Source organism: Phocoena sinus, chromosome X, assembly GCF_008692025.1.
Source record: "Phocoena sinus isolate mPhoSin1 chromosome X, mPhoSin1.pri, whole genome shotgun sequence".
NCBI classification, from domain to species: domain Eukaryota; kingdom Metazoa; phylum Chordata; class Mammalia; order Artiodactyla; family Phocoenidae; genus Phocoena; species Phocoena sinus.
In genome coordinates, this window is record NC_045784.1 from 20,863,583 (window position 1) to 20,890,483 (window position 26,901).

Consider the following 26,901-nt stretch of genomic DNA (forward strand, 5'->3'; position numbering starts at 1 on the left):
TGCACCACAACTACTGAGCCCACACGCTACAGTTACTGAAGCCCGCGTGCCTAGAGCCCGTGCTCCACAAGAGAAGCCACCGCGATGAGAAGCCTGTGCACTGCAACGTAGAGTAGCCCCCGCACGCCGCAACTAGAGAAAGCCTGCACGCAGCAACAAAGACCCAATGCAGCCAAAAATAAATAAATAAGTATTTTAAAAATTTTTTTAAAAAGAAATGGTAAAATTTATTTTAAAAAAGACATTGTTAAAAAATTTAAAAAAAAATTTTTTTGGACTCCCCTGGTGGTCCAATGGTTTTTTAAAAAATGATTTAAATATATATACTTTCTAAAGTAGTTTTAATGTCACAGAAGTGGCTTTTCAGTGTGCAGCAAGAGAAATCAGAGGTAGCTAAGAAAAGGCCGCACCAGCCTCAGGTCTCCTGAGCCTGTGGAAGGCCAAGGCAAGCTGAGCCCTGAGCAGCCGGTTTAGCAGCCATGAGAAAGGCCCTGAGTTCCTCAGGAAGAGCCAGGAGGCAGTCCCCGCCCCTTGGAAACCCGGTTTCCTACGGGGGTACAGGCATCTCTGAGTGAAAATCCCCTCAATGCCCCTTCATTTAATGCCTCCTAGGGAAGCGCGGCTCTCCCTAACAGTCAGGCTAGGGGGCTGAGGCAGCCTGCCTTTGCTGCATGGTCCTGGGGGACTGGGGGTGGGCCTGGCCACGGGAAGGGCTCAGTCAGCAGGCTTATCTTCTCGTAGGAGGGTGAGGAAGTGCTGGCCTCCCTCACAGAGCAGGCTGTGTTCAGCCCGGCACAGCACGAGCCAGGGTGGCCCCAGCGGCTCCTGCTTGCTCACCAGGGGGGAGGAGTTCGGCCATCAGGACCTTTTCCAGGTGGATCTGCTGGTGCAGCATGGCCTCCCCGCAGCCCGAGGGCCGCCGGGGTCTGCAGCTCCTGGGTACTGTGCACCGCTCCCTCAGCCTGCGGAGACGCTGCCCCGCGATGGCCTGCAGCCCCTCCGGGGTGAGCAGGCAGCGCTACTCCTGTATCCAGTCCTTGGGCTCTGCCGTGAGCTCTTCCCCACTCGAAGTCTTAGCAGCAAGCAGGCCTCCTGCAGGTGCCGCAACTCTGCCTCCACCTCCGCGGCGCTGAGCCTAGAGCCGGGCCAACTTGAAGTTGTCTGCATTTTCTGCAGGAACTGGGTTTTGGCGGTGGTAGCAGCATCCACAGAATCACTGGTCTGTGCAGAGCTGAGCTGGGCCCACAGGCTGGGATGCACACGTGCGCAGCCCGCAAACCAGAGAGCAACGTGGTGACTCCAGCCAGCTGGGCTGGGCCACGAGAAGTAGGCAAAGGCTAGGGTAGCGGCCCCAGCCTGCGCTGTCCGGCTCTGCTGAATGTCAGGAGGGGCCTTTGGGGGTCCTGGGGAACTGAGGGGACACTGTCCGTGAAAAGGGTGACAGAGCTGACCCACTCTGGGAAATGCTAGGAGAGAATTCAAGGAAAAAAGGGGAGAGGAGCCAGCAGTGACTGGTAGCCAAGATGTCTGGTGAGAGCTCTGGGTGCTGGCTCTGTACCAGGCACAGCACAAGCACCCGAAAGGCACCACCTCGTGTAACCCCTACAGCACCTCTAGAAGCGGCTACTATTATTGTCATCTCCACAAGGAAGACAGATGGGGACTTGGAGACACCGAGTGCCCTGATCAAGGTCTCACAGCTTGAGAGAGGCTGAGCTGGGGGCCTCCGAGGCCGCTGGCTGAGTCTAAGGTGACCACAGCCGTCCTAGGGAGGCTGACTCTCCTAACGCGTAGAGTGTCGCCACCGGGCAGAGAAAGCCGAGGGGCCCGTGGGAGAAGTCTTGCCAGCGGGAAGCCTCGGCCTCCCCGCTCTGCACACTCCCCTGGTCTCACCTCCCCCTCCTCTTCCCCCTCCCCCAGCCTCGAGGCTCAGCCTCACCAGGAATTCTGGGAAGCCGCTTTCCTGAAGGCCTCGGGCAGCTGCATCCTGTCGGAGAAGCCGGTGCCCAGGACAGCTCTGTGTCACTCTGGGGGCTCCAGGCCCCACTCCCTACTCAGAGCCCAGTGAGGGATGAGGCTCACCCACCCCTCAGGCAGGGCTTCCAGGGTGACCCCAGGAGCCAGCCCAGTTCAGGTCCTACCTGGCAGGGAGGAGGGAAAGCAGAGCCCAGGCCTTCGAGAGGTCATGTGGAGCCCTGGGGCTGGGTGGATAAGTGGATAGGGCACAGGACAGGCCCCAGTGCATCAAACGTGGCACCTTCACAGCCAGCTGTTCCACTCTGCCAGCTTCCGGGCTTGGGCCTCATGGGGTGGCATCCTGGGGCTGCCCTGGCCCACATCCAGCTCAGTGCCCTGCCCTCCCTGTCACGCCAAACCCAGACTCCTGCTGCTGCCGGGATCTGATCAGGTAGAGACAGTAGTTCCTCCAGTGAGGGTCTGGGAAACGCACCCCATATCCTTGAGTGTAAAAGCTTCTGGGGCCTGAGGCACAGCCAACGGGACTATTTGTTGGTCCCTGCGGCCTGGTTCAGGCTTGGTGGCTCCGGCCCCTTCCCCATACAGGCCTGATCCCCCACTGACAGAAGCCTGCGCTCAGGGAGGTCCTTGGCAGGCACCCTGGTTTGGTGGATGCCCCTGGGGGCTTTTGTCTCTGGTGCACGGCTGTCAGCCCTGCCTGAGGCGCTGAGGGGGCAGAGGCTCTGGTGGCAGGGGAAGCGGCCATGGACGCAGACTTCAGGCTGGGGGCCTTGCCCTTGTCGCCTTCTCCAGCCTTTGAGATGCCTTTTCGCACCCGTACAGCCTTCTCCAGTGCCTGGGTCAGAAGCTCTGGCTCCTTGAGGTCCTGCGGGCTGGGTGTGCATGCTGCAGGTGGGGCCTCTTCGTTAGTTTCTGGCCCTGGGCTGGGCTCCGGAGCCGGGGTCTCGGCTGGTTCCCAGGCACTCAGCAGCCGCCGGGAGCCTCCCAGGCTCCGCTCCAGCTGCCGCTGTCACTCGGTGCAGGAGTCCAGGGCGTCATGCAGCTTGGCCACCAGCCTGGAAGGGACGCACCCGAGGCTCAGCAGCCTCGGGCTGCGCCGCCTCCCGCCCTCTCCAGGGCACGGAATCCACCGGTGCGAGCAGCCGGCAGGGTCCAGTGGTTAAGACTCTGAGCTTCCACTGCAGGGGACACGGGTTCGATCCCTGGTCGGGGAACTAAGATCCCACATGCTGCACAGTGTGGCCAAAAATTAAAAAAAAAAAAAAAAAAGACATTTTTGGACGTCATGGATATCATCGCTAAGCTCCTTTCACTAATTTGTCACGAAGACAATAAGGTTTCGATCTCTCTCCTACTTCTACTTGACTCTGGCACCTTGGGCCACCCCCCTGCCTTCAGTGTCATCTCTAAAATCCCTGGAGAATTGATCTTGAGCCTAATAACAAGCCCCCATTTATTGAGCGCTGTGCTAAGTGCTGCGTGTGCGCCGTCTCATTTAGTCCTTACATCCACACAAGGAAGCAGATACTTTCATTAGTTTCATTTTATGGATGGGGACACCGGGCCTAAAGGGGTTCAGAGCCTTGCCCAAGGGAGTGAAAAATTTGAGCTGCCATTCAAGTAGAGCACTGGCTAACACCAGAGCACTGGCCCTTAAACTCTGCCTCTCCATCTTTATGGGAAATTCTAGCTTTCATACTCTACTGTCCTCTGATTCAACCTTGATACCTCAGTGGGAAACGAGTGCCCTGTTGGCTCCTGTAAGCCCTATAATCGCCCACTGAACCACACTCTTTCTGGTTTTGGCCTAGCGTGATGTAATGACACTTGCCTCTTTAATAGGGAAGAGGTGAGGATGAACGAGGTGATGATTGGTAAGTGTTTTGAGCCTGTTGAAGAAAAGCTTGGTGTCGTAGGCTTCCACATGGGAAAAGAATTATTTTTAATAGGAGTGAGAAACTGATGAGAATTCAGCAGCGAGAGCCATGTTGCTTTTAGGTGATGGTCTCCTAAACCAAGAGCTGTCATTTTGCTTAATGATTTCCAACCTGAATAAGCAGTATAACAAGTGAGCCTCAAACTCAGTCATTCACCCAAAAGGCAAACATGTTTGTAACCAGGAGATAGAGGAGCTTTACAGCCTTTAGACAATATAATCTTGAGAGCACCCCCGCCATCTTACCAACTGGCAACACAAAATACGTGGGTTTTAATCATTACACTGTGATAGCTGAACAGCCAGCTGGTAGGAAGCTTAACTCTGCTTTATTCCCATGGGAAAAAATAAGTTTAGAATCATGTGGTGTGTTTATTTTATTTATGTTTTCAAATCGACTGCAAAGTATTTTTCAAATGCTATAAGCATAGCCGTCAATTAACACCCTCTTTTTTAAAATTTTTATTTTATGTTTTTGAATTTTATTTTATTTGTATACAGCAGGTTCTTATTAGTTATCTATTTTATACAATTAGTGTATACATGTCAATCCCAATCTCCCAATTCATCCCCCACCCCCACCCCCACCCCCGCCCCCGCCACGTTCCCCCGTTGGAGGCCATACGTTTGTTCTCTCCATCTGTGTCTCTATTTCTGCCCTGCAAACCGGTTCATCTGTACCATTTTTCTAGGTTCCACATAGAACCTAGCTATTCCTGGCTATTGTAAATAGTGCTGCAATGAACATTGGGATGCATGTGTCTTTTTGAATTATGGTTTTCTCTGGGTATATGCCCAGTAGTGGGATTGCTGGGTCATACGGTAATTCTATTTTCAGTTTTTTAAGGAACGTCCATACTGTTCTCCATAGTGGCTGTATCAATTTACATTCCCACCAACAGTGCAAGAGGGTTCCCTGTTCTCCACATCCTCTCCAGCATTTGTTGTTTGTAGATTTTCTGATGATGCCCGTTCTAACTGGTGTGAGGTGATACCTCATTATAGTTTTGATTTGCATTTCTCTAATAATTAGTGATGTTGAGCATCTTTTCATGTGTTTGTTGGCAATCTGTATATCTTCTTTGGAGAAATGTCGGTTTAGGTCTTCTGCCCATTTTTGGATTGGGTTGTTTGTTTTTTTTGATATTGAGCTGCATGAGCTGTTTATATATTTTGGAGATTAATCCTTGTCCATTGGTTCATTTGCAAATACTTTCTCCCATTCTGAGGGTTGTCTTTTTGTCTTGTTTGTAGTTTCCTTTCCTTTGCAAAAGCTTTTAAGTTTCATTAGGTCCCATTTGTTTATTTTTGTTTTTTGGGATTTTTTACATCTTTGTTGGAGTATAATTGCTTTACAGTGGTGTGTTCGTTTCTGCTTTATAACAAAGTGAATCAGTTATACATATACATATGCTCCCATATCCCTTCCCTCTTGCGTCTCCCTCCCTCCCACCCTCCCTATCCCACCCCTCCAGGTGGTCACAAAGCACCGAGCTGATCTCCCTGTGCTATGCGGCTGCTTCCCACTAGCTATCTGTTTTATGTTTGGTAGTGTATACATGTCCATACCACTCTCTCACTTCCTCCCAGCTTACCCTTCCCCCTCCCCATTTCCTCAAGTCCATTCTCTAGTAGGTCTGTGTCTTTATTCCTGTCTTACCCCTAGGTTCTTCATGACATTTTTTTCCCTTAAATTCCATATATATGTGTTAGCATACGGTATTTGTCTTTTTCTTTCTGACTTACTTCACTCTGTATGACAGGCTCTAGGTCCATCCACCTCATTACAAATAGCTCAATTTCGTTTCTTTTTATGGCTGAGTAATATTCCATTGTATATATGTACCACATCTTCTTTATCCATTCGTCTGTCGATGGGCATTTAGGTTGCTTCTATGTCCTGGCTATTGTAAATAGAGCTGCAGTGAACATTGTGGTACATGACTCTTTTTGAATTATGGTTTTCTCAGGGTATATGCCCAGTAGTGGGATTGCTGGGTCATATGGTACTTCTATTTGTAGTTTTTTAAGGAACCTCCATACTGTTCTCCATAGTGGTGTATCAATTTACATTCCCACCAGCAGTGCAAGAGTGTTCCCTTTTCTCCACACTCTCTCCAGCATTTATTGTTTCTAGATGTTTTGATGATGGCCACTCTGACCGGTGTGAGATGATACCTCGTTGTAGTTTTGATTTGCGTTTCTCTAATGATTAATGATGTTGAGCATTCTTTCATGTGTTTCTTGGCCGTCTGTATATCTTCTTTGGAGAAATGTCTACTTAGGTCTTCTGCCCATTTTTGGATTGGGTGTTTGTTTTTTTGTTATTGAGCTGCATGAGCTGCTTGTAAATTTTGGAGATTAATCCTTTGTCAGTTGCTTCATTTGCAAATATTTTCTCCCATTCTGAGGGTTGTCTTTTGGTCTTGTTTATGGTTTCCTTTGCTGTGCAAAAGCTCTTAAGTTTCATTAGGTCCCATTTGTTTGTTTTTGCTTTTATTTCCATCTCTCTAGGAAGTGGGTCAAAAAGGATCTTGCTGTGATTTATGTCATAGAGTGTCCTGCCTATGTTTTCCTCTAAGAGTTTGATAGTTTCTGGCCTTACATTTAGGTCTTTAATCCATTTTTAGCTTATTTTTGTGTATGGTGTTAGGGAGTGTTCTAATCTCATACTTTTACATGTACCTGTCCAGTTTTCCCAGCACCACTTTTTGAAGAGGCTGCCTTTTCTCCATTGTATACTCTTGTCTCCTTTATCAAAGATAAGGTGACCATATGTGCGTGGGTTTATCCCTGGGCTTTCTATCCTGTTCCATTGACCTATATTTCTGTTTTTGTGCCAGTACCATATTGTCTTGATTACTGTAGCTTTGTATTATAGTCTGAAGTCAGGGAGTCTGATTCCTCCAGCTCCGTTTTTTTTCCCTGAAGACTGCTCTGGCTATTCGGGGTCTTTTGTGTCTCCATGCAAATTTTAAGATTTTTTGTTCTAGTTCTGTAAAAAATGCCACTGGTAATTTGTTAGGGATTGCCTTGAATCTGTGGATTGATTTGGGTAGTATAGTCATTTTCACAGGATTGATTCGTCCAATCCAAGAACATGGTATATCTCTCCATCTGTGTCATTTTTGATTTCTTTCATCAGTGTCTTATACTTTCTGCTTACAGGTCTTTTGTCCCCCTAGGTAGGTTTATTCCTAGGTATTTTATTCTTTTTGTTGCAATGGTGAATGGGAGTGTTTCCTTAATTGCTCTTTCTGATCTTTTGTCGTTAGTGTATAGGAATGCAAGGGATTTCTGTGCATTAATTTTGTATCCTGCTACTTTACCAAATTCATTGATTAGCTCTAGTAGTTTTCTGGTAGCATCTTTAGGATTCTCTATGTATAGTATCATGTCATCTGCAAACAGTGACAGTTTTACTTCTTCTTTTCCAATTTGTATTCCTTTTATTTCTTTTTCTTCTCTGACTGCTGTGGGTAGGACTACCAAAACTATGTTGAATAATAGTGGCGAGAGTGGACATCCTTGTCTTGTTCCTGATCTTAGAGGAAGTGCTCTCAGTTTTTCACCATTGAGAATGATGTTTGCTGTGGGTTTGTCGTATATGGCCTTTATTATGTTGAGGTAGTTTCCCTTATGCCCACTTTCTGGAGAGTTTTTTAATCACAAATGGGTGCTGAATTTTGTCAAAAGCTTTTTCTGCATCTATTGACATGATCATATGGTTTTTTTTTTTTTTTTTTATGCGTTACGCGGGCCTCTCACTGTTGTGGCCTCTCCCGTTGCGGAGGACAGGCTCCGGACGCGCAGGCTCAGCGGCCATGGCTCACGGGCCCAGCCGCTCCGCGGCATGTGGGATCCTCCCAGACCGGGGCACGAACCCGTGTCCCCTGCATCGGCAGGCGGACTCTCAACCACTGCGCCACCAGGGAAGCCCGATCATATGGTTTTTATCTTTCAGTTTGTTAATATGGTGTATCACATTGATTGATTTGCGTATATTGAAGAATCCTTGAATCCCTGGGATAACTCCCACTTGATCATGGTGTATGATCCTTTTAATGTGTTGTTGGATTCTGTTTGCTAGTATTTCGTTGAGGATTTTTGCGTCTATATTCATGAGTGATACTGGTCTGTAATTTTCTTTTTTTTTGTGGTATCTTTGTTAGGTTTTGGTATCAGGCTGATGGTGGCCTCATAGAATGAGTTTGGCAGTGTTCCTTCCTCTGCAGTTTTTTGGAAGAGTTTGAGAAGGATGGGTGTTAGCACTTCTCTAAATGTTTGATAGAATTCACCTGTGAGGCCATCTGGTCCAGGACTTTTTGTTTGTTGGCAGATTTTTAATCACAGTTTCAATTTCATTACTTGTGATTGGTCTGTTCGTATTTTCTATTTCTTCCTGGTTCAGTCTTAGAAGGTTATACCTTTCTAAGAATTTGTCCATTTCCTCCAGGTTGTCCATTTTATTGGCATAGAGTTGCTTGTAGTAGTCTCTTAGGATGCTTTGTATTTCTGCGGTGTCTGTGGTAACTTCTCCTTTTTCATTTCTAATTTTATTGATTTGAGTCCTCTCCCTCTTTTTCTTGATGAGTCTGGCTAAAGGTTTATCAATGTTGTTCATCTTCTCAAAGAACCAGCTTTTAGTTTTATTGTTCTTTGCTATTGTTTTCTTTGTTTCTGTTGCATTTACTTCTGCTGTGATCTTTATGATTTCTTTCCTTCTGCTAACTTTGGGTTTTGTTTGGTCTTCTTTCTCTAGTTCCTTTAGGTGTAAGGTTAGATTGTTTATTTGAGATTTTTCTTGTTTCTTGAGGTAGGCTTGTATAGCTATAAACTTCCCTCTTAGAACTGCTTTTGCTGCATCTGATAGGTTTTGGATTATCGTGTTTTCGTTGTCATTTGTCTCTAGGTATTTTTTGATTTCCTCTTTGATTTCTTCAGTGATCTCTTGGTTCTTTAGTAACGTATTGTTTAGCCTCCATGTGTTCGTGTTTTTTTTTTTTTTTTTTTTGCGTTACGCGGGCCTCTCAGTGCCGTGGCCTCTCCCGCCGCGGAGCACAGGCTCCGGATGCACAGGCTCAGCGGCCATGGCTCACGGGCCCAGCCGCTCCGCGGCATGTGGGATCCTCCCGGACCGGGGCACGAACCCGCGTCCCCTGCATCGGCAGGCGGACTCTCAACCACTGCGCCACCAGGGAAGCCCCTGTTCGTGTTTTTTATATTATTTTCCCTATAATTGATTTCCAATCTCATAGCGTTGTGGTCGGAAGAGATGCTTGACATAATTTCAATTTTCTTAAATTTACCGAGACTTGATTTGTGACCCAAAATGTGATCTATCCTGGGGAATGTTCTGTGTGCACTTGAGAAGAAAGTGTAATCTTCTGTTTTTGGATGGAATAGCCTATAAATATCAATTAAATCTATCTGGTCTGTTGTGTCATTTAAAGCTTCTGTTTCCTTATTTATTTTCATTTTGGATGATCTGTCCATTGGTGTAAGTGAGGTGTTAAAGTCCCCCACTATTATTGTGTTACTGTCGATTTCCTCTTTTATAGCTGTTAGCAGTTGCCTTATGTATTGAGGTCCTCCTATGTTGGGTGTATATATAATTGTTATATCTTCTTGGATTGATCCCTCGATCATTATGTAGTGTCCTTTATTGTCTCTTGTAACATTCTTTATTTTAAAGTTTATTTTATCTGATATGAGTATTGCTACTCCAGCTTTCCTTTGATTTCCATTTGCATGGAATATCTTTTTCCATCCTCTCACTTTCAGTCTGTATGTGTCCCTAGGTCTGAAGTGGATCTCTTGTAGACAGCATATGTACGGGTCTTGTTTTTGTATCCATTCAGCGAGGCTGTGTCTTTTTGTTGGAGCATTTAATCCATTCGTGTTTAAGGTAATTATCAATATGTATGTTCCTATTAACATTTTCTTAATTGTTATGGGTTTGTTTTTGTAGGTCCTTTTCTTCTCTTGTGTTTCTCATTTAGAGAAGTTCCTTTAGCATTTGTTGTAGAGCTGGTTTCGTGGTGCTGAATTTTCTTAGCTTTTGCTTGTCTGTAAAGCTTTTGATTTCTCGGTTGAATCTGAATGAGATCCTTGCTGGGTAGAGTGGTCTTGCTTGTAGGTTCTTCCCTTTCATCACTTTATTTTATTTATTTACTTACCAAAAGATTAACCATGTTTGATTTTTTTTTTTTGGTCTGAAAAGTAACTGCCTTATTTTTTTTAACATCTTTATTGTGGTATAATTGCTTTACAATGGTGTGTTAGTTTCTGCTTTATAACAAAGTGAATCAGTTATACATATACATATGTTCCCATATCTCTTCCCTCTTGCGTCTCCCTCCCTCCCACCCTCCCTATCCCACCCCTCTAGGTGGTCACAAAGCACCGAGCTGATCTCCCTGTGCTATGCGGCTGCTTCTCACTAGCTGTCTGTTTTACGTTTGGTAGTGTATATATGTCCATGCCACTCTCTCACTTTGTCACATGGTGCCACTCCCTTCTGGCTTGTAGAGTTTCTCCTGAGAAATCAGCTGTTTACCTTATCGGAGTTCCCTTTTATGTTATTTGCCTTATTTCCCTTGTTGCTTTCAGTAATTTTTCTTTGCCTTTAATATTTGTCACTTTGATTACCATGTGTCTCGGTGTGTTTCTCCTTGGGTTATCCTGCCTGGGACTGACTCTCTGTGCTTCCTGGACTTGGGTGGTTATTTCCTTTCCCATGTTAGGGAAGTTTTCGACTATAATCTCTTCAAATATTGTCTCAGGTCCTTTCTCTCTCTCTTCTCCTTCTGGGACCCCTATAATGCAAATATTGTTGAATTTAGTGTTGTCCCAGAGGTCTCTTAGGCGGTCTTCATTTCTTTTCATTCTTCTTTCTTTATTCTGTTCTGTGGCAGTGAATTCCACCATTCTGTCTTCCAGGTCATTTATCTGTTCTTCTGCCTCAGTTATTCTGCTGTTGATTCCTTCTTGTGTATTTTTCATTTCAGTTATTTTATTGTCCATCTGTTTGTTTGTTCTTTAATTCTTCCAGGTGTTTGTTCTTTCATTCTTCCAGGTCTTTGTTAAACAGTTCTTGCATCTTCTTGATCTTTGCCTCCATTGTTTTTCTGAGGTCCTGGATCATCTTTACTATCATTATTCTGAACTCTTTTTCTGGAAGGTTGCCTATCTCCACTTCATTTAGTTGTTTTTCTGGGGTTTTATCTTGTTCCTTCATCTGGTACAAAGTCCTCTGCCTTTTCATTTTGTCTGTCTTTCTGTGAATGTGGTTTTCCTTCCACAGGCTGCAGAACTGTAGTTCTTCTTGCTTCTGCTGTCTGCCCTCTGGTGGATGAGGCTGTCTAAGAGGCTTGTGCCAGCTTCCTGATGGGAGGGACTGGTGGTGGGCAGAGCTGGGTGTTGCTCTGGTGGGTAGAGCTCAGTAAAACTTTAATCCTCTTGTCTGCTGATTGGTGGGGCTGGGTTCCCTCCCTGTTGGTTGTTTGGCCGGAGGCGACCCAGCACTGGAGCCTGCCTGGCTCTTTGGTGGGGCTAATGGCAGCCTCTCGGAGAGCTCACGCCAAGAAGTACTTCCCAGAACTTCTGCTGCCAGTGTCCTTGTCCCCACGGTGAGCCACAGCCACCCCCTGCCTCTGCAGGAGACCCTCCAACACTAGCAGGTAGGTCTGGTTCAGTCTCCTATGGGGTCACTGCTCCTTCCCCTGGGTCCCAGTGTGCACACTACTTTGTGTGTGCCCTCCAAGAGTGGAGTCTCTGTTTCCCCCAGTCCTGTCGAAGTCCTGCAATCAAATCCCACTAGCCTTCAAAGTCTGATTCTCTAGGAATTCCTCCCCCCGTTGCCGGACCCCCAGGTTGGGAAGCCTGATGTGGGGCTCAGAACCTTCACTCCAGTGGGTGGACTTCTGTGGTATAAGTGTTCACCAGTCTGTGAGTCACCCACCCAGCAGTTATGGGATTTGATTTTACTGTGATTTTGTCCCTCCTACCGTCTCATTGCGTCTTCTCCTTTGTCTTTGGATGTGGGGTATCTTTTTTGGTGAGTTCCAGTGTCTTCCTGTCGATGACTGTTCAGCAATTAGTTGTGCTTCCAGTGCTCTCGCAAAAGGGAGTGAGCACACGTCCTTCTACTCTGCCATCTTGAGCCAATCCTAAATAACACCCTCTCTTAAAAACGATATGTAAGCTCCTTGGAAGATACAAACAGGGCTTATTGAAGGGAATTTAAGTATGGGGACCTGGCTTTCAGCTCTTCTCATGCTCAGAGGAGCCAACAACGCATGCTTTGGGCTAGACCCTACGTCTACTAACACCAATGCCATTCCTCCCTGGGGCATTCATTGCTTCAGACATTTTGTCCACCCCTCAGGCCCCAATTTCCATTAGATCTCCCCTGCTTTTTCTCTCAAGGCACCTTGAACTTCCCCTTATAAACTTATCCATAATTTTTCTTCATTACTTGTTAATGCGTGCCTCTCCCAGCATACCAGAAATTCCATGTATGTGTACCCAGTACCAAATGCAGACTCTGATACTTGGTGAGTGCTTAATAAATATTTGTGGATCTGTGTGTTCCTGTGGAGAATGGGGGGGAATGGGTGAGAATCTAAAAAGCAATTTTAATAGGATTGAAAATCTTTCATCTTTCTGATCTCTTCATAAAAACGTATGTTGCCCAGCTAGATTGTGATTTTAGAAATTTGTGCTGCAGGAGTCGGTGAGGGATGTCTCAAGTTTGTCTTCATGTGACTGAACCAGAGTGGGTCCACTTGCCCATGCGCAGTAAAGCCGATCTACTGATACTGGGTCGTGGTGAATACAGTGCGGTGTTTATTGCAGGGTGCCAAACAAGGAGTCCAGGTAGCAAGTGCTTAAAAGACCCAAACTCCCTGAAGGCTTTCAGGGAAATGTTTATAAAGGCAGGGTGAGGGAGGGGGGTTGTCAGGTATGTGATCAGCTTGTGGACACTCCTCTGACTGGTTGGTGGTGAGGTAATTGGGAGTCAACATCATCAACCTTCTGGTTCCAACCGGTCTGTGCTTGTGGGCAGCAGACAGTTAACTTCTTCCACCCGGTGTGAGTTTCAGTATCTGCAAAACAGCTCAAAGGACGTGACTCAGAATATTATCTATAGCCCTTGAGGAGGAATTAAAGGTCCTTGACTCTTTTTAATGGCTAAACTGTTATTATTTTGTCTTGCTTGTCTTTTTTCCTTTCTTTCTGCATTTTCTCACTTCTCTGATTAAATTTATACTTTGACAAAAGTTTTTCTACAGGCAAAAGGTAGGAGGAGAACGTGGGGGGAGTTCTGTTCTGGGAAGGCCCCATAGGATCCTGTTTGGTTACATTCAGTCCTCTGATGCCATTTAGTTCATGCCCGAGATATATGCATATGTATGCAATGCAGTGACCAAGAAAGGGGGATTTACAGTCAGAAAGATCTCAGCTCAAATCCTCCCACTATTTGCTGGTCGTGTGATTTTAGCTTCAGGAGCATAACTGAGGGCCCAGCTCCTGCCCCTCTGGATTCACTGCTGCATTTGCACCTAGGTTGTGTTTCCCATGGGCTGCTCCCAGCCAGTGAGTAAGCACAGTCAGAGTACTAGTGCAGGCCATCCCAGGGACATGTGGGACTCCTCCAACGGGCCACCTTGGCTGCAGGACTCCTCGTTGGCCTGACTGAGACTTTCCTAGAGGTCCTTATATGTCTCCTCCACAGGGTCCAGACTGGCATCGCCACCTGAAGGCACGCTCTGCCTTCTCCTGCCCCCTCCTCTGAGCCTTTCCCTGGCACTTCCCCCCATACGGTTCTTGCACTTTTATTTTTAACATCTTTATTGGAGTATAATTGCTCTACAATTGTGTGTTAGTTTCTGCTTTATAACAAAGTGAATCAGCTATACATAATACATATAGCCCCATATGGTTCTTGCACTTCTAATCCCATCTTGGCGTCTGCTTCTTGGAGGACCCAGTGAATTAACACAGCTAGTCACCTAACCTCTCTCTGGCTCCGTTTCCTCATCCGTTAATTCCCTTTAGGGTTGCAGTGAGGATCAATGTGAATAACCTCGGAAACGTGGCCGGCATCCTGCACACAAGAGCTATCATGCATTCCCAGCTTTTCGCCTTCATGTTGCCCACTCCTGCTCCTTCCCATTGACTGTCTCTATTGCAGTATCTTGTAGCTCTTCCCTTCGGTTCCCAAGGTATCAACGAGCTCGATGCACCCCTCCCGCCCCCCACAATTCCCCTGTGTTAATATACTAACAATAGCAGTGTTTTAACGTGAGTTCTCTGTGGCATAACCTGTAGTCATTGTAATGATAGAACAGCTTAAACAAATCATGAAATGACGATGTATCTTTGGCTCCCTCCTAAGTCCCCTTTCTGCCTCTCTTTCTGTTCTGACTCCTTCAGTGCTGGGAGGAATAGACTTTAGCTGTCTCTTCTCTGCTCCCAGTAAAACCTGTTGTCCTGGAGGACGAACCAGTGAGGGTGCCTCGTGTCTCTTCTGTATTTAGCTGCCTATTCCTCCTGCCCATAGGATGGGCCCCCCTGGGCAGCTGAGGGTAGGAGCGATGGCTCTGGCTGCCTCTCCACACTGCTCTGGATCTTCCTTTAAGCGCTTCATTCCCAAATGGCAGCCCCTCCTTTCTAGATGGGGCCTGAAGTTCTACTTGCACCAAAGTGGTGGCCAAATAGAGTCGATCTTGCTTATCTCTGCTTCAGGCACAGCACGTAGAAGGCTCTGCTTGGTAGACAGGATGGCCTTAGTGTAGGCAGCTGATGGGCAAAGTCCACCCTCTCCTCTGCTGCTGGAGCCCCTCAGAATGTCTCCTTTGCCATCTAGACCTCTCTGGGCTGGCCCATGGCAACTCATAAATGGCCTGATCCTCTAGGGCAGACCTGCATTCATTCAGCTGGACTTCTGAACTAGGGCTACACTGAGTGTCTTCGCTTAGTTCTTAGCTGAATTGAACTTTCTGAACCTTCTGGAATCTCCCCGAAAACACCCAGCCTTAACCCTTCCTTTCAGTATTTTCTGTTGCAGCGGTACATATTAGAGTTCTCGGCAATGTTTTACCAAAAACCGCCTTCCTCTGTAGAATCCAACAGCCCGGGAGCTCCTTTAAAATGGGCTGGGCGGACCGTGAGCTGCCTCTTGGCCTTTGGTAAGCTGCTATTTCCAAGACCTTCAGGACTCCCACGCCTGGGCTCGTTGCCCCACCCAGAGTTCCGACAAGTGAAAAGTTGAAAAACAAAGAATGATGAGACAGAGAGAGTAAACGCTGCTTATTGTAAAAAGTCAAACCGTAAACAAGCCTAGGGAGCAGACACTGTGGGTGTTCCGCCCGCCCGTATCTCTTGGCCTTCACCATTCCCATGCGTGCTTGTGGCTTCCTCCTCCAAGCCCCTGTGACTGTCATTCTGAGGGCTTCCTTGGGCTTGCCCAAGCACAGGCAGAATGGGGAGTAAATGCCCCCCGAGCGGCTCTCAACCATTGATGGCAGAAGCTGGTATATAACTACTCCGTCTTCCTTCCCCCTAGGGTGGGACGCGTCTAACGCAGGTTCTACACCAATTTCCAGTTGCCTTAGTTGCCCACAGTGATGACATGCTTGCTAACACACCCCCATTTCCCTCCTAGTGTTTCTTGAGTCTCTCTCTCATTCCAACTACTCACATCAAATCCTCATCTCCAGGTCTGCTTCTAGAGGAACCCAACCTAGAACAGCCCATATACTCTACAATATTGTCTGAAAATAGCCCTTCACATTGCTTGCAGCAATGAACTCCCTTTTTTTTGGCCCGTATACCTTCCTTAGTATGCACCCCCATTATATTCATACTTGTTTATTTATAAATGATATCCTTTCATTAACCAGTATATTAAGTCATGGGCTGTACCTTGGGCCAGCTTTATATCCATATTTTTAATAGGTACCTGGATAATTTTGAGTTCTCTGAACAACCTCTTTTCAGCTCTGACTAGATGGTCATTGTTTTGACTTCAACCGTGGTGGACAAAGAAGGTTCTAGAAAGTGGAGAAACGCATCATTTGTTGCATTGTGAGAAGGAGAACTCATTTTCAGGTTGTTTGATTCTTCTTGCCTTATTAATATTACTTCCAAGCAGGGTTTCCTTTGTGGGATTCTTCAAAGTCACCTGTTTATTTTATGAGGGCTGGTTTCATTATAACTGGAGGCTAGAATCTGTAAACACACTTTACCTTATAAATGTTGCAAAATGCTGAAAGTAAATGACGAGGCTTATCATCCCTTCAATTCAGGAATTCCCACTGTCTTCAAAATCATTTGAGAATTCTTGTCTTGTGACTGTCTGACTTCCAGACAGGGGGAGGGTGGTGGCATGAATCCATATATTACCTACTAGTTGAGTTTATTTTCTTATTCTTTGGATCAAAAATCAATCTAGTCGAAGTTAGCGTCTTTCCCTCCCCTGCTGCAGTGGATCATCTTGACCACCCCTTGAGATGTGCACCCCTACTTTGGGCGCCACTGGTTTGCTTGCATCTGTTCCGCATTCCTCCGCCTGTTCTTCAAGAGCCTCCCTGCCCTGCATCCACCTCTCCAGGACACCCTGTTCCAGTCAGTCCAGCCTCTTCCCTCCTCTAGCCCTTTGTTTGTTCCCAGTTGTGACGTGGGCCCTCCCTCCCGCCCCAGTTCCATCCATGGTGTTTTCATCTTTCCTTTCCCACGGGCTTCCTTCCTCACTCTGCTCCAGACCCCTGGAACATGTCTAGCCCTCACCACACTTTTTTTTTTTTAATGCACCACCTCCTTATTTGTCTGTAGCTGGGCTCTAACAGCTGCCCACAGGCTAGAGCCACCTGAGTGCAGAGAGGACAGAGAGCTAATTGGAGGTGACGCTTAATCTTATTAAGTGGCGCCGGGATCCTACATCCCGTAACCAGCCCAGGGGCCCGAGGATCCTCTGGGCTCTGCTCTTCCGGCTCTCCCAGCGTCTGTCTCCTCTGGTAACTGACTGGGGAGTGTAAATATTAATTGGTCTATGGCACGCAGGTAGTAAGGAAGCCATAGAGAAATTACTCCAACTCCTAGCTGAGAGGATAGAACAGTGCCGGCTCAGGGTGAATTAGGCTACATTCTTCGTGGATTACAGCTTCTGTTCTGCCTTCCAGACTGAGTCAAACACATTCATTATAAGACTTTTTGTTTTAAGCCCACATTTATTTTTTGAAACTAGATCTCCCAAAGCATAGAACTAACCTACTTATTTTTTTTACAGCTTTATTAAGATATATTTCACACACTATATAATTCACCCACTTAACGTGTACAGTGGGCTTTAGTTAATTGACAGAATTGTGCGGTCAGTTCATGGGATGTTCAGTTTTACGTGTCAGCTGGGCTAGGCTACAGTCTCCAGTTATTCAATTAAACGCTAATCTAGGTGCTGTGTGAAGGTGTTTTGTAGATGTGATTAAAGTCCACAATCAGTGAACTTTAAGTAAGGGAGATTATTTTAGATAGTCTGGGTAACCCTGATTCAGTCAGGTGAAAGGCCGTAAGAGCAGACCTGGGGTTTCCCAGGAGAAGAAGGAATCCTGCCTACAGACTGCAGCTGTAGCTTGTGCCTGGGAATTCCAGCCTGCTCCTCCTGGTGGCAGGCCCTATGGATTTCAGACTTGCCTAGCCAGCCCCACAATCGCATAAAGTAACTCTCCATGCAATTAGAGTCCTAAACACTGGACCGCTAGGGAATTCCCTAAATCTCTTAATATATGTCTCCTATCATTTATATGTTTCTGGTTGAACCCTGATTGATACAAACTCACTTTGAAAATACAAGAACAAATTTCCATTTTCCGTAGGAGCCTGCTTTTCTCTGGGATCCCTTGCAATCTTCTACCCTTTTGCTCTGTGTTCTTAAGGGTGTTTCTATCTTCCCTCCTGCCTGCAGGGGCTAAGTTCTGGATTTAATTTTCATTGTATATAGGTACGGTCAAAGAAATTTTCACCACCACAACAGTTCGTTTGGACTCTATTTGAAATCTTTCCTGTTGCGATTTCCACTAGAAGGTAAATTTCATGGGGAAGGGGGAAGGATCTTAGTCTGCTCTGCTTATTAAGATACCTCAAGAGCCCAGAACTGTGCCTGACACATAGTAGATGCTCAGTAAACATTTGTTGAATGAATGAATGCCCACAATGGCGTGTAAGCGTGAAAGAAGGAGAGGGTTTTCTTTTACATCCTCCATAAAAGCCTAACAGTGTAGAAGCATCGAGGTACTTGTGGTAAATTACAAAAATGGCCACAAATCCTTCCCTTCTCCTAAAAGCTGGAGTCTATTTCTCCATCTCTCAAATCTAGGCTTGGCTATGTGAATTGCTTTGGTCAATAGGACATGAACAAATGTGATATAAGCAGAGACTTGAAAAGCGCCTAGGTATTAGGGCTTGGAATTGGAACTCTAACACGACCATGAGCTAGCCTGCTAGTGGGTGACAGGCTACAAAGAGAACCAAGGCATCGCATCTGACAGTGTACCAACCACCAGACACGAGAGTGAGGCCATTCTAGATCATTCAACCAGCTGCCAAACTATAAGCTGAACACAGACACGTGAGCCAGTCCAGATCAGAAGGACTGCCCAACTGACCCATTGGCTAGTGAGCCAAATAAAATGTTTGTGATTTTAAACTGCTAAATTCAGGTCATTTTTTACACAGTAATAGATAAACGATGCAGTACTCAATAAATTCCCAGGTTCAGATAAAGATACGTCATCCCAGTTCGCAAATATTGTGTGCCTGCTCTATGCCAGGCTCTGTGCTTGGCACCAAGAACAAGAAGATTAAAAGATGTGGATCCTGAAAGCCTCCTTAAACATGACACCAAAAAACAAGTGACTAAAGAAAAAAATTGATAAATTGGATTTCATAAAAATTTAAAACTTTGGGGCTTTAAAGGGCACCATCAAGAAAGTGAAAAGACAACCCACAGAATGGGTGAAAATATTTACAAATTATGTGTCTGTTAAGGGACTTGATTCCAGAATATATAAAAAACTACCATTCAATAATAAAAAGTTAACCCAATTTCAAAATGGGCAAGGGATCTGATTAGACATTTCTCCATAGAATATATACAAATGGTAATAAGCATATGAAAAGATGCTCAACATCATTAGTTATTAGAGAAAAGCAAATCAAAACCACAATGAGATATCACCTTACATCTGCTAGGATGGCTATAGTAAAAAAGACACACAATAGCAAGTGTTGGTGAGGATATGGAGAAATTGCTGGAGGAAATGTAAATGTTAAACACAGAGTTACCATATGACCTAGTCTGGATCGTACTCTGACACCAGTCAACCAATTCTCCAATTCTCCGGACACCAATTGGTTGTCCAACGGTTCAATTTAATTCTGACACTAACTACCTGGAGTTAGTGACAGATTCCACAGATTTAAGGGTTCAGTCCCACCAGACTGCCCCTGATGCCAGTGTAATGTCCTGGGCCACCCGTACTTCTGGCTATAAATTGTAGGTTCCCACGACCCCCTCCTTAAGTTCAATAGTTTGCTAGAATGGCTCACAGACCTCAGGGAAATACTTTACTTACATTTATGGTTTTATTATAAAGGATGCAACTCAGGAATAGCCAGATGGAAGAGATACACAAGGCAAGGTATGGAGAAGGGAGGGAGCATAGAGCTTCTATGCCTTCTCCAGGCACACCACCGTCCCAGCAAGTCCATGTGTTCACCAGCCTGGGAACTCTCCGAATCTCCGAATCTTGTTCAAGAGTTTTTTATAGAGTTCCATGTCCAGCACCACCTCCCTTTCCCAGAGGGGTTGGTGGGTGGGGCTGAGAGTTCTAACCCTCTGATCACTTGGTCTTTCTGGTGATTGGCCGTATCCTATAGCTATGGGGGGGGGGCGGGTCCCACCCTAAGTCACCTCATTAGCATACACTCAGGTGTGATTGAAAGGGGCTGGTTGTGTATAGCAAAAACTCCCACAAATCCTATCACTCAGGAAATTCCAAGGGTTTTAGGAGCTCTGCCAGGAGCTGTGGGCAAAGACTAAATATATTTTTGTATTATATCACACCCAGAAATTCCACTCCTAGATATATACCCAAGAGAAACTAAAACATGCATCCACACATAAACTTCTATGGGAATGTTTACAGCAGCGTTATTCATAATAGCCCCAAAGTAGAAACAACCCAAATGTCCACCATTTGAAGAATGGATAAGCAAAATATGATATATTCATAAAGGGGGATATTATTTAGCAGTAAAAGGAATGAAGTTCCTTCCATGCAAAAACATGGATGACCCTTGAAAACACTATGCTAATGGAAAGACGCCAGACGCACGGAAAACATACATCGTATGGTTGTATTTCGATGAAATGTCCAGAATAGGCAACTGTATGGAGACAGAAGGTAGATGACTGGTTGCCAAGGGCTGCGGGGGTTGGCAGGAGTGGAGACTGACTGCAAATGGCTACAGGGCGATAAAAATGTTCTAAAATCAGTTTGTGGTAGTAGTTGTACAACTCTTTGAATATACTAAAAGACATTAACTTGTACACTTTAGATGGGTGAACTGTATGGTGTGTGAATTATATCTCAATAAAGCTCTTTTCACAAAGTTGAGCAAGTTGGCCAAAGGTGAACAATTATTAGTAGATAAGCTAGGTTGGGACTTGAGTCCAGGTCCTGTCTGCACACTGTCTTTCTTTCTGTTTGTATCTCAGTAATGCCTAACATATTTATTTATCTCAAGACCAGTGTGCAAAGAAAAATGCATAATCATATCTAACACATGTATAACAATGTTTTATAATCCATCTTCTTTTTTTAACTTTAAAATAGACTGCGAGCACTTTTCCATGTCATGACGTAGTCTTCTACCACATAAAATTTAATAGCTACGTAGTATCCCGTTGTATGGCTGAACCTTAACTTGTCCAACCAGGTCCCTATGATTTGAATGGTTTCTAATATGGGGCTATTATCAAACTCAGTGCTATAAACAGGCTGGTGGGCTTTCTATTTTTGATAGCGTCTATGACCTTTTTTCACTGACCAGTGTAATGTTTCTCTCCTTACAAAACTTTTTACTAAAGCATGATGTACATATATAAGTGTCCATATCGTAAGTGTAGAAGTGGCCATGTTTCAGAAACAGCAGCCCTGTGTAACCAGCATCCAGTTGAAGAAACAGAACATGACCAGCACTCCAGAAGCCCCCTCCTACCCTCCATATCTTTTTTCCTTCTTCAGTTGACTATCAGGTGGCAGTACCTCAAATTGGCAAATCCAACGCCCCCCCTTGGAGCACTTGTGTCTCTCTATTCTGTTTGTGCCTTGGCTGTCCCGCTTTCAATGCTCTGATGTCTGGTAACCTTAATCGTCACCTGAGCATCACCTCGACCTTGAGTTTCCACGTTTTGGGTAGCTTCAGGAGCTGAGTGGGCAGCTGGCGAGTTAAGCTGGCATGGGTGAGTGGCATGACCAGGCATGTGGTGTCATCTTCCCCGCCCTACACGCCTGACAGTGTGTATAAAGAGGACCTAAGCCCTGGTTGTGAGCGAGGGCCAGACGTTCTATACTAGTGGATCTCGACCTTGGCTGCGTATTGGAATCCCTGGAGGGCTTTAAAATATAATGATGCCTGGGACCCACCCCCAGAGATTCTGATTTAATTGGCTTGGAGTATGGCCTGGACATGGAGATTTTTTTTTAATACCCAGATGATTCCAAAACGCAGCCAAGGCTGGGAACCCATGCTCTCCACTCGGATTCTCTTTGGCTTTTGTGGGTGTACTGCTTGGTGTCAACATTAGCTGAAGGTTAAATGCTAGATCTCATTGACTCCATAATATGTTTGTAATTCACTGCAACTGTTTTTGGCTTTCTTCAGAGGGTTTGTGCAATGCTATTTTGACAAACATCGCACTCTCTTAGATTGAACTGACATTCTCTGAGATGGCTGTGGGTGTACCAGGTCATTTAGCCTGAATGGGAATTAAGATGTCTTAAAACAATAATGAGTTACCAGATGTGTAAATTACACAAGGGAGATTTGCAAAGCCATCATGCCTGATCCGTCTAAATTGTTCCCTGTTTCCTGCAGAGGATAGGAGCCTTTAGAAGGGCACTCTGCAGGCAGGGGGGACTTTCCCAAACAGAGGCCCAGAGAGCATACCTGAAAGATGATTAAAGAAAGTTACTTTTATAAGTTACCTTCAAGAGGGAAAAGGAAATACCTGGTTTATGAGCCAAAACCAATGGGCTGAGCAAATATCAGACAAAGGGAAGAGAAAGGAGTTTGAGCAAAGCGAGAAGGGAGATGAGTCTGGAGGAAGTTGATGCTTCCAGGGTGTCCCCAGTAGAGGGAACAATCAGCTAGCTTACCTGGTGGGGTTGTTGGCAGGTGTAAGCAGAGCTACCCAGGTACTGAGGCACAGGGAATCCGAGCAAGTGTCATCCGTGTTAGACAGAAAGGGTAATAAACAGTGAAGGCAAGAGTGCAGATATGGAAACGCCTCCTGATTCCCAGGGAAATGTCATGCTCTCCTCAGTTTCACCCTCCTAAATGTTTGCACGAGAATGCTGATGCATGGGCTGGAGCGCCTAGGAGCCCCATCCTTTCTCAAGGAGTGCCTGGTGGACCCTGGCCAGAAGGTCAGCTCCAGCAGAGCTCAGAGTTGATGATACACTTTCCCGCATGATTTCGAAGCAGTGGTGGGTTCTGTCTTGTATTTATACAACCAACGGAAAGAATCTATTTTGGAGAAAACAGGCAAAGGAGGGAGCTGAGGATAGTAATTTTGTATCCTGCTCTGTAATTTAGTCTGGTATTCTCTGCTGAAGGAGAAAATAGTCCCTGTGTTAACAGACAGCAGAGGATGAGGGAAAGATGGATCAAGGAATTTGGACCCTGGTCGTGGAATTTTCAATGTGTTAGGAAGAGAGGAAATACTTTTAACTTTTTTTTCCCATTTTAAACATCATAGAAAGACATTGCTTATTTGTGGAGGAGATAGATGTACAGATTCAGCTATAGATGGATGGATAGATAGATAAATATAGCAGGGTGGGCAGTGTAACAACCGATAGATGAGAGGAAGTGAGGGCATTGGCCAAGAGCATAGATTCTGAAGACAGACTGCTGCCTGTGACAGTCACAGCTGTCACTAATAAGTGACCTTGGGCAGGTTATACAACCTCTCTGTGCCCCAGCGTCCTCATCTGTAAAATGAGATAGTAAGAGTACATACCTCATGGAGCCTGGCACAAAGTAAGCCAATCAAATTTCACTTTAATTTTATTATTATCAGGATATTACGAGAGAACTGATGAGGACTATCTACCCCAGCCTGAGGAAGTCAGAGAGAATCACCTCCCCGATTAGGGGAGGTGGTAGCCTGGGCTGAGTCTCAGATGGTGAATATGAATTGGCAAGACAGGACGGAGACAGAATTCTCATTCTAGGCAGAGGAGTGGGGTCTGCGGGTGAGAAACATGTTTGTAAGGAAGGTTGTTAAGTGATTTGTATTTTTTGAATCATAATTCCCTCCATGTTTGAAAAATAGGTGAACACATATGTGGAAGTCACAATGTGGTTTTTGGGTTTTTTTTTTCTTTCCCTTCCCGTCCACAGGATCACTGCAGCGTAAGGAGGTTCAGAAACATCTTGTAATGTCTCCTAGTCTCCTCCCCAGGGTCTGTAGTCTACAGTTTGGAAATCATTGCTGGAGTCTGCTGTATCCTGGACTCAGGTCCTGCTTTCCTTCGACAGTGCTATCCACATGGAGAGCCACTGAAGGTTTTCAAATGGAGGAACCGTGGGGAAAATGATTACTCATCATCCATTTCAACGTCCTTTCAATGTGCCTTTACATGTAGCAGAGTCTACAAATCTAAAACTACATTTCCCAGACTCCCTGGCAGCTGAGTAATTTCAGTTCCACCAGCCAGATGCGGTCACATGAGACAAATTCAGACCTCTTCCAAGTGGGGAAAGACGCATGGTGGGAAGCTTATGTTTTGCGGGCGCATCTTACAACAGGTCTGGTGTGCCTCTGAAGCCAGGGGTTCCAGCAGTGGCTTCCTGAATCCCCACATCACATCTGAGGTCGGGACCCTGGGGCCAGCTGCTGCGAGGGCAGCTTGCCAGTTTGCTTACACAACACTTTCCTGAAGGTGGTGGTTTGCTGTCAGGAGAACCAAGTTAGCACACGTCTGGGTTCTGCTGTATCCTGGACCCAGGCCATGCTTGCTTTCCACCTCTCTCCCGTGCAGGGTCAACCCCACTTCCCCTGTCTCCTTTCCCCTGCCCATGGCCCTTCCTTAGAGTCCCCTGGTCTCTACCACAGCTTTGGGAAGGGAATCTGCACTGGCATCTCGGTTACTTTCCTCCCAGGAGGCACCTGGGCTTCTTATGCAAATTTATCTCCTCCCACTTATGCAGATTTGACCATTCCCCTGCCTTTAAGCTAGTTGTTTGTTTAACCTTAAAAAGAAAATAAAAAAGGACAATTGCCTCCCCAAATACCTTGCCACAAAGTGATGCCACTTGGGGCGGAAAGAGTGATATAGTCTTGTGGGGAGATGCTGATACAGCAGGCCAAATGATCAGGTAAATAAACTGACTGAAATGGACAGGCAGGAACTTCCAGGTAATTTATAAAGAAAGCAAGTTGTGGCCAGAGTAAGGAGCTGTCCTCTGAAGCAGAAGGAATAATCTTTCAGGATCTGGAACTTAAAGAGAAGTGAGATAGAGTAAACGATAGCTCTGACCTGGGGTGGGGTGGGAGAGTTTCCAGTCTCCACAGTGTCCCCAAGTGAACTGTAGGGGTCTGCTCTGCCCTCAGAGGCCTGGCCGAGGGCCCCAAGAGGGGGCTGAAATCCAGGCCAAGCCCCCCTCGCCAAACTGCGGTCCCCAGCATGGGGCTGTGTGCTCCCAGAGGAAGGAATGGGCCCCTTTTAAAATCCACGTTATGGTAGTTCTATTTGTAGTTTTTTAAGGAACCTCCATACTGTTCTCCATAGTGGCTGTATCAATTTACATTCCCACCAACAGTGCAAGAGTGTTCCCTTTTCTCCACACCCTCTCCAGCATTTATTGTTTCTAGATTTTTTGATGATGGCCATTCTGACCGGTGTGAGATGATACCTGGTTTTAGTTTTGATTTGCATTTCTCTAATGATTAATGATGTTGAGCATCCTTTCATGTGTTTGTTGGCAATCTGTATATCTTCTTTGGAGAAATGTCTATTTAGGTCTTCTGCCCATTTTTGGATTGGGTTGTTTGTTTTTTTGTTAATGAGCTGCCTGAGCTGCTTGTAAATTTTGGAGATTAATCCTTTGTCAGTTGCTTAAAAAACTACAAGTAGAACTACCGTACAACCCAGCAATCCCACTACTGGGCATATACCCTGAGAAAACCATAATTCAAAAAGAGTCATGTACCAAGATGTTCATTGCAGCTCTGTTTACAATAGCCAGGACATGGAAGCAGCCTAAGTGTCCATCAACAGATGAATGGATAAAGAAGATGTGGCACATATATACAATGGAATATTACTCAGCCATGAAAAGAAACGAAATCGAGTTATTTGTAGTGAGGTGGATGGACCTAGAGTCTGTCATACAGAGTGAAGTAAGTCAGAAAGAGGAAAACCAATACCGTATGCTAACACATATATATGGAATCTAAGAAAAAATATGTCATGAAGAACCTAGGGGTAAGACGGGAATAAAGACACAGACCTACTAGAGAATGGACTTGAGGATGTGGGGAGGGGAAGGGTAAGCTGGGACGAAGTGAGAGAGTGGCATGGACATATATACACTACCAAACTAGATAGCTAGTGGGAAGCAGCTGCATAGCACAGGGAGATCAGCTTGGTACTTTGTGATCACCTAGAGGGGTGGGATAGGGAGGGTGGGAGGGAGGGAGATGCAAGAGGGAAGAGATATGGGAACATATGTATATGTATAACTGATTCACTTTGTTATAAAGCAGAAACGAACACACCATTGTAAAGCAATTATACTACAATAAAGATATTAAAAAAAAAAAAGAAAATCCACATTAATGGGTCATAGGGGCCGTCCTAGTTCCCGGTGATGGGACAGAGAGAGAGGCCCAGACATGCCCGTGTCAAAGCCTCCTGACAGCTGGAAGGGTACTCCCTCCCCCAGCCTCCAAAGCATGGAGGGCGGCTGGATGTGCAGAGCTGTGTGCCCAGCCCTCTCCCAGCTCTGCCTGAGACAGCAGTTTGCCCTTTGATTACATAACCACACGGAAAGGGTGAGGTGGCATTGACTTTGTTATTGTTTCGTCTGCCAAGTGTTTTCAAGCCATAAACTGCGCGTTGGGAACTCTGCGATCTTTCTTGGGACTTGGAAAACTGCTTAGAGTGTTTCCTGTGGTGAGAGGGTGCAGAGGAGAAAAAGAGGAGGAGACGTAGTCCTCTTGGAACGCAAACTGCCACTGTCCTTTCTAGTGTGACTAACCGCGTTTGGCATTTCCTTCCTCACCTGGGGAACATGTTCGACAAGTATAAAACTGGAGCAGGGTGTTTGCAGACATGCTTTGAAGGTGCCAGGCCTTCTGCTGTAATAGCACTGCAGACCGTGCTTTCTACTGCGCGGAGCCACGTCCACCCAAAAACAGACAACAGGTCTGACCAGAGTGAGCCGCTTGGGCACGGAGGCCCTCAGCCTGCTGTTAAGTGGGCGGCAGCTCCGGGAGGCAGCTCCGGGAGGGCGGCGGAGCAGGCAGAGAAGGACGTGTCGGTAGCAGCCCTGGGGCAGGAAAACGAAAGTGCACACGAGAGAATATCAGAAAGTCAGCTTTAAGGAGTTTCAACCGTAAATGTAAGCCATTCAAACCACTTTTTAAAAAGCACTAAAGGGAACAAACACGCCGTGAGGAGCTGGTTTAT

At 45.9% G+C, this 26,901-nt stretch overlaps 1 pseudogene; it reads right to left on the reverse strand.

Moving 5' to 3' along the window:
* Window positions 1-714: 714 nt before the first annotated feature.
* On the reverse strand, window positions 715-26,505 carry LOC116747818 (annotated as a pseudogene).
* Window positions 26,506-26,901: the final 396 nt, after the last annotated feature.